Below are 8804 nucleotides of genomic sequence, written 5' to 3' on the forward strand. Positions count from 1 at the left end.
TGGCCGACAGCCGGCCACAAAGCCATGCAAGATGATAAATAACACTGTATCAGTCAATGATGTGTGTTCTCATCAAAAAAGCCTTTTCTCTTGGGATTTGATTTTTCTCGGAGGCTCTTATCATCATCATGTTTTCATGTCAAAGACGTGCTTTTATCTGTTTGTTTTGCAGGGTGCTTAAAGTTATTTACAGTGCCGGGGGGCTGTTTAGTTGGTGGTGTGTGTGTGCTGCATTTGTGTGCAAGAAACAACACCACCTAAAGGAAATGATGCAAGAGAAGGTAGAAATGTGACATCCCAGCTATGCTGCACAAATTTTGGCAAAGGCCTACTTATCTTTGATCACAAAAAGCTGCTATTGATTTTCAGCCAAATGTTGACATAAAATGAGTCAAATGTGCTGATGACCTTTCTAAGTCCCCACCGTGCTGAAGGAGGGCTAAGGTACAAAAGCTGGAAGAGTATGTGGAAGAAATTATTCCTCCTTGACATTTGAGGGAACTCGGCCCACTGCTTTTTAACATTCTAGCCTAGGCACCAAAGTGAAAATGTCACCTTTTTTTATTTACTTAGGGGGATTCGCCAATTAAATGTGACTTTAAGACCATTGCATGATCACTCCTTCACACTGCTGTCATGGCTGCACTTGAACAAACACACACACTCCTAAGCAATGAGTCTTCATCCTATCGGTGACATTTTAAATAATGCTGATGCTTGACCCTGTTGAGGTAACCTTTCGCACACTGGCTATTCAGAATTAATCAGTGCAAACTCTTAAACTAACTGTCGGGACTGAATGGAGCCAAGGGAAGACCTTGAAAAGTTCTGAAGCATCTTCTCAAAGCATAGAAGTGGTTTGAACTTTGCCTATATATTTCGACATAATATTCTGTTCAAGTGTACAAATAGCCCGTTCTTTTTAACGCCATCAGTATTCAGTATGGACAGAGGTACTATGAGGTGGCAACCAAATTGCCATGAAGTGAAAGTGAGCAATCTCTTCAAAGTTGGTCTAAAAGCACACTGACTTTCTATTTCCAGAGTAGTCAACAGGTTTATGAAGCAAATTTGAAGCTTCGTTTTCCCATCACTACTTTAAAGACTTTCTACAATATGTCGGCACGTATACATTTGTATCCCCCAAAAAAGATGAGCTTATTGATTTTGAGATCATGGTTTGGGGCTCTCAGGTTCTTCCATAGCAAAGTAATACGAGCATACCATTCTCTCATCTCTCTGTCTGTATATGCATTTCTTTTGTCCCCCATAATGAGGGTTGGTGGATAAAAGCTTCCTTTCCCCAGTAATGTCCGCCTTAATCTTGTTCTGTCTCTTGTTCGGGTCAATTGTGCAGCACTATTTGCGTGGCGGAAGGACACTTCTCCCCAGTGACCGTGTGTCTTGTAACATATCCTCCGCCAAGCAAAGCAGTGCCGCACAACAGCGGTCCACAACCTTTTTACTAATGAGCGTATAAGTCTATTAGTCATCACAAAAATCACGAAAAATCCTTAGATAAGCCGCACCGGACTACAAGCTGCAGGGTTCGACGCTTGTGCAGAACGTAACGGCTTATAGTCCGGAAAATACGGTAGTTGTGGGGAACATACAAAACACATACAGACAGGCAATTACACCTAAATTCATATCAATGATCAATCTAGAGTCTTTAATTAAGATAACATTCGGCAACCACTCTCTACCATTTAATTGGAATAGTCCGTATGATTTGCCTCAGAAGTCACCAAAATAAAATCTATAATGGTGACGGTTTGGGAAAAGCTGTTATGAATCAGAATTCATTAAAGAAATTGCAACGTTTGAGGTTATAGAAGAGTTCAGAATGGACTTCTGGGACATAAGAAGATTAGCTTTGGCCAGATTTAAGTGTTAATAAAAACACACTTAAAACTCTGTTATAATTGTCATACCATGGTCATTAAATGAGGAACAATAAGGCATTTTGAGAACATCCTCAACAGTTACGCTTGTGCCAAGTGTTTATTTCTATTTCAGCATTAGTTATGGAACCGTAATCGTTACTTGATGTAAAAGTGAATGATTTTTTTTTGCAAGAGGCAGCAGAAGTAGGCAGAAGAAAAAGAAATGATGTAACTTAGCAAATTGAACAGGAAATGCCTCTGAAGCACAAGGGACTTCTATCTCGTTCTGTGGCTTCCTTCACTCATGAGACAAAACCTGCCCCCTGTCTGTAATTAGGGCTTTTTTCTGGATCTCTCACATGTTTTCATCAGTGTAGCGCCATGCACGGCTCGGCTGAGGCTCCTCTGTGGCTGTTAATAGTTCTCATGTCTTCCCTGGACTCTTCTTTAATTGCTCCGCTCTGCCTGCAGGGTCATTATTACTCTGATCAAGTGCAATGCTGTTTTTTTCCTCATTGCTTTTAATGAATATCATTTTGAAGAAAACTGCTTTGAGGTTCCTCTGACAAATGCAATCATTTTACCTAGATATAGAAGAGTGTCCTTACTGAGACAATATCTGTTAATCACTGCTTGATGTATTTTTTTCAACTAATTTAATTGCTTTTATAAGCAAAATGACCTTCAAGGTTTATGCTTTTAACAGGTCAGGCAGCATAATGAACGTAATGAAAAACACTTTCTATGTGCACTTGCTTTCAGACAAACAGCATCTATTAATTTCTTGATGAATAATTGTTATTTAGAATTACTTCAGGATTGCACATGGTAGTTATGGTGAAAAGTGTTAATATTAAAGCACAGCAGTACATTCATTGGCTGATGCACAACGGGAGTAAAGATCTATAAAACACTTATTTATTTATTTATTTTCAAATGCCACAATTATGTGAGAAACTGTGACTCACTGTAGAGAAACAAAAAACAGCTAAATGTAAGGGAAGGGCAATTTGGTCTCAGTTTTGTTTTGGCTTAGTTGAAGGACATTTTGGTTCATCCAACTGGTTTCATTTGGGCACATTGATAGATATAACTGAGTATCTTCTGCATAGCCATGATAGGCAACATTGGCATTCTTTTTTACCCATGGGTAATATACAAGCTCGACAAAAGGGTTCCAAGACCTGACCCTTGAGGGACCCCACATGTCATGGTCATTCAAAACTTCCATTGGACACAAAATAACTTCTTTATTCTAAGAAGGACATTTAGTCCTGCTAATGTTTCCAACCTGTTCAACATTACTGTATATGATCATTTGGTATTTCAAACGCTGCACTGAGATCAAATGAGACTAGAAATGATACCTTTCATGAGTAGGTTTTCAAACTTACATTATTTAGTACTTTAATAAGAGTCAATTCTGTAATGTGATGAGGTCAGAAACCTGACTGTAATTTATCAAAAAGTCCATTTGAGTTACTTGCTGGTGTTCTCATTTATGTACTTTTTTAGTAAGCACACTGTTTTGCCTAAACAACATAAATGATACACTTCACAAAAAAAAGTGAGGTTTTGGATACATTGCCGTAGTATGTAGAGTATTTAAATCCTGACAAGTCAAAGAAAACCTTTTTTACATACAGACACGCACACACGCACACACTGTATTCAAGATTATGTATGTAGCCACTTCATTTCCTGTAGATGACGTTCAGGAATTAATTCTTACCCTAGGCAATAGGAGTCATCACCCACTTGCATTATATGAACCTAATTGGTTTGCTGATTGTGTGTGCATGTCTGTAAGTACGGGTTGTTTTGAGGTTATTATAAAAAAACAAAAAACTAATTAAGCTTCTTCCCTAAATCCTGTTATAACTGTCATTATTTATCAATGGTGTCCTGTTGTGAGTGGGCACTCTCATTGGCCTCTAAATAAACACAGCAAACCGATAATAGCAATTACATTGCACAAGAAGCTTTGATCTATGCAGTGGGAGGATGTGAAATATGATATATTAACTTATAAGGAGTTGATACCTGCTAGAAAATGGATGGATGGATGGATGGATGGATGGATGGACTTGTTTACCTTTCTCATTTTTTTAAGCTGTTAGCTTTGTTTTTAAGTATGCTCCAATATCCTGTTTAGGGCTAAAAAAAAAAAATACAGACTTGGGCTCAGGCTGTGAAAGACAGTTCTTATTAAGATTAAAAAGAAATAAAACACAAAAGGAAAGTCAAAATGTAATTGAAAAATAAAATTATTTGTTATTTCTGCCAAGAATGTGCAACATTAATAAAAATGCAATCATTACCCAGCAATCACGTTATGCTTATTTATGCTAACTACAAATTACCCCAAAACCTCAAGGTTTGAATGCCCAATAAAGTCACGGGATGTCAGGCAGGGCCTGAGGGAAGCGGAGTACGTTATCCCTGCCATATTTGTTCATTGTATATTCTACTTCAAAACGAATGCATTCATCAGAAGTGCCTCAAGTCACTTTCCTGTCTCTGCTGCTGCATTCTATAGATTTACACTGTTCGTCGTGTTTTTATGGATGTGGGTTTCTATTGTTAATGCAAATGCCTCGGGTGACTTCATTCACCTCTTGATTGGTTGGCATCATCGGGAACCTGTCTTATCACGTGAGTGTGGAAAAAAAGGCAACACAAGTGAATAAAAGTAAATAACTGGATTTTACTTAACATTCTTTCTCAAAGCATTGGATGGAATGAAGGGCAAAGCCATAGTCAAAGTCAATAAATTCAAATTGAATCTGCCAATCAGATTGCTTCCCCTGGGTCAATCAGTTCTATTGGCTTTCAAGAGGTCAAATTTACAGCAGAGTGTGAAGACAATTTCTCTTGAGGGATTTTAAAAAGTAGTTGCACTTATTAACAAAAAGGCAGACCGGTATATAAGTGCTTGGCATATCTGCATCACAGTTATAAAGGACAAAAACCCACTCACACATGTAACATGCAAATGCGAACACACGCACGCACGCACACACACACACACACACAAACACACGCAGATGCACAAAAGAATATCTCTTGCCACAGGTTGTGACACAAAACACAAAAATAAACCACTCTACATTGTGCTGATGATAATGAATGTCGGTATTGAGAAAACAGGCTGAATAGGACCAAGCCACAAGAGAGAACCTTGACTGATAATGCCTACACGAAACTAATAACCCCAACTGCACCCCCTAGCACCAAACTAAAGAGAAAGTACTGTAATTTTCGGACTATAAGTCGCATTTTTTTTCATAGTTTGGGTGGGGGGGGACGACTTATAATAGGGAGCGACTTATATGTGTTTTTTTTCAAAAATGTTAAAAAAAAAATAGTGAAACCGCGATAAACGAACCGCGATGTAGCAAGGCATTATTGTAATTTGAATTTCAAGTGACGTCAGCAGCGTGACGCAGCGTGGCGCGGCGGTTGTTTACAAAAAGGACAAAGATTGATCACGGGATGACGAAGGGCCTCACGTACTACCGGCATCTTTAGCGGCTTTGTTTCTAAGTCACACGGAGGACGAAGAGTTTGAAAGATTTAAGGATTCGGAGTGACACAGAAGGTTTGAAAAACTATTATGGCTTTTACGCACGCCCGGTCCTACTCTACGGAGCTCTCTTTCACCTCCGTGGATAGAAGTCGGGGGCCGGCGCTCGGCCGGGTGGCTGTCCGGGGACGGTGGATGGGGCTCGGACATGGCTTTTACGCACGCCCGGTCCTACTCTACGGAGCTCTCTTTCACCTCCGTGGATGGAAGTCGAGGGCCGGCGCTCGGCCGTGTGGCTGTCCGGGGACGGTGGATGGGGCTCGGTCATGGCTTTTACGCACGCCCGGAGATCTATGGATCTCTCTTCCACCTCCGTGGCTGGAAGTCCACGCCGCCACACGCCTGGAAGTTTGTTTTGTTAAATAAAGAGACGTTTACCAAACCCACGTCTTTCCTTGTACTTTGTTAACGCTACAATATAGTTATATACTCGACCTGTGGAATAACGACGAGGCTGACGTCAGGGCGCACGCGCGGCGTTGTTGACAAAGGACGAGGAATTTGATCGATGGATTTAATGATTTAGAGTGCACAGATGGTTTGATAATATTATTGCTTATATAATAGTTATTTGATATCTAATTTATATATCGTTATATGGGCCTGTGGAATATTTTGAAGCGCACCCATTGTTGACAAAGGACGGTCGATGGATTTAATGAATTGGAGTGACAGATGGTTTTATAAACGTGTTATTTATGTAATAGTTTTTTTTTAATAACTGAATGTTACGTCAGGCCCGTTCTCAGCTCTTCGTTTGTGTTTATGTCACGTTAGCATACCTATCGTTTAGCCTGTTGTTGCTCGTTCATGCCTGTTCTTGGTGTTGGATTTTGTCGAATAAATTGCCCCCCAAAATGCGACTTATACTCCGGAGCGACTTATATATGTTTTTTTTTCACTTTTTTGGGCATTTTATGGCGGAGCGACTTTTAGTCCGAAAATCACGGTACTTTGTCTGCCAAACAGATCCATTAAAAGATTTTGCAAGGGTTATGCACGCACGCACACACACACACACACGTGCACACACACACACACACACACACACACACACACACACACACTACATAAAGTTTGCCCAAAGGATGTACAGTTTGAACTCATGTGAAGCTTTCCTGAATGTAGGAGTCAGAAACACTCCACTCAAGGTCAGAGACACTCTTTAAACTACATAAGATACTTTTTAAACTACATTCCAGTGTGTGCGTGTTTGTGCATGTGTGTGTTAATACTGTGTGTGGGGGTTACTATTAGATCAATAAATGGACTGCCAACATGTATTGTATATGCTGCAATTCAATTATTTATGCTCAACTAAATGCCTGAAATGCAGACATTTTTTTTCACTTGGTAATAATTTATAACCGTAGAGGCCCTGTGTACAATTTGAGGTAACAGCGTGTACTGGACAATGTGCGTATGTGTGTGTGAGCGTGAGGGTGTTTTTTTTGCAAGACAAACCGACAAATGGCAAGCAGTTCAGACAGACGCACGCACGCACGCACACACACACGCACACAAAGGGATGGACAAACGGATAGGGTAAGTAAGTGCATCTGCTCCTTAATTAAAATGAGTAAGGGGCTCACAGACGAGCTCTGAATCCAAATGCCGCCCAAGTTTAATATATCGTATCCAGATTGATTTGGTTCAAGTGTCTTACTGTGGCATGTTAGGGTCGGTCACTATGTGAAGGTTTCCCAACTGCAAATAAATAAATTGCCGCGATGATTTAGATGGGGAAAAGTGTACTTCTGCGTTTGAGCACTCACAAGCTTCTCTGCCAAAGTGTGTGTAACTGAATCCATAGGGGCTCTCTGGGGGAATGTGCGAAGACGAAGTTAAACACAGCGAGCAGGACACATATCTAGCATGACTAACAGGATTAAATCTGACTGGGGAAGGAGACAGATAAAGAAAAAAAAAAGGGAGCACATACAGACAGATGGGGAGGAGGGGGAGACAAACCAAGTTCTCCTACCTAAAACTGATGAGAAAAGACTGAAGCAAAAAATAGCACCAAAACTAACAAGACAAAACCTATTAAGCTTGGACTTAAAGGTAGATGCTTCAGCTCACCTGTGACCTTAATAAAGACAAGTGGGTGGATGGATGGACATGAAAACAACAGACTCTTGGAAATCAAATTGATCAAATCAATTGCATCTAGGTTTTGACTCAGGGTCAGTGTTTCTGATCGTATTGAGGTGAGCTCCCACGGAAAAATAGGTTTGTTCAAACCAAAGACAAACTCCCAGACGCAGGTATGATAATTTGGAAATAAAAGATGATCTGTTGATCCCTTGGTCCCATAGTCATCTTTTGATGTCAAACTCCAACATTTTTAGGCAGTAACAGAAATAAAGAAACTGGCCTATTATGTTAATACTTCTGGTCACACTGTAGACAGAGAGTGCGTGCATGTTTTTTTTTTCTTGCAGCATTAAATATAAACTTACCAAAGAACCTGATTTCATAGTCATAAAAAGACCCAATAAGAATTATGCATGCTGGGTGAAATTGGTTATTATAATTTAGTTATTTCCAGCGGGATAGAACTGCTCAGCTGGGTTTCACATACAGCAAAGCTTGATTCAACACAAGCACGGCAATCACACTTTAAATCAACATTTGGAGTGGGCATATCCGTCATACTCCATGTACAAGCCACTCTGCTTAAGAGGTCAACAAGTGAGAGGAAATGACTTGAAAACGTGATGCTGGCAGCACTCATTGATGATGGAAGTGAATAAATTGGAGGTTGATAAAAATTAGTGAACTTTTCTCTTTAGTGCTGGGCACACATGCATAAATTTGATCACCACTCGATGAAGTCAAAATCTATTAAAGGGCAAAACCTGCAGTCTCTTTTTGTGCATTTTAACTGTTACTATTTTGCGAGCAGAATTCCCACATTGCAGCTCCCAGTTTGGAATTTCAATCGTGGATAAAATTTTCTTTGTTGCCTTTCCATGAATGAAGGTTGATAGTCTGTAAACGTTGATGACTGATACAAATACTGATAGATTATAAGGCATGGGAATCCCTCATGGAATCTGAGTGAAGAACTGAGTCTCTCCATGATTGCGAATAATGCAGGTGTAGATATTCTATCACAGTTTTGATATCATGTGTCACTGTGACACTGGTTCAAAGATCTTTATGCAGAAACAAAAACAAAGTATCCCCTTAAAGGAGATGTATGGAAGGCAAAGGGAGATGCAAAATGAGAAATTAATGATGAGAGTGTATGAGAGAGAGATTAGAAGTACTTTTTTGCAGGCTCATCACAAACAAATAAGACAATTGTCAAGACCCAGCCAAGCAAT

General features: G+C 39.9%; 1 long non-coding RNA gene across 1 annotated transcript; it reads left to right on the plus strand.

Moving 5' to 3' along the window:
* The first annotated feature begins 1255 nt into the window (after positions 1-1255).
* Positions 1256-8512, plus strand: LOC119136032. The gene is made up of 3 exons (XR_005100663.1): positions 1256-1338; positions 6675-6681; positions 8502-8512. It is a non-coding gene; the product is annotated as an uncharacterized LOC119136032 (long non-coding RNA).
* Positions 8513-8804: the final 292 nt, after the last annotated feature.

This window comes from Syngnathus acus, chromosome 16 (genome assembly GCF_901709675.1).
Source record: "Syngnathus acus chromosome 16, fSynAcu1.2, whole genome shotgun sequence".
Classification (NCBI taxonomy): domain Eukaryota; kingdom Metazoa; phylum Chordata; class Actinopteri; order Syngnathiformes; family Syngnathidae; genus Syngnathus; species Syngnathus acus.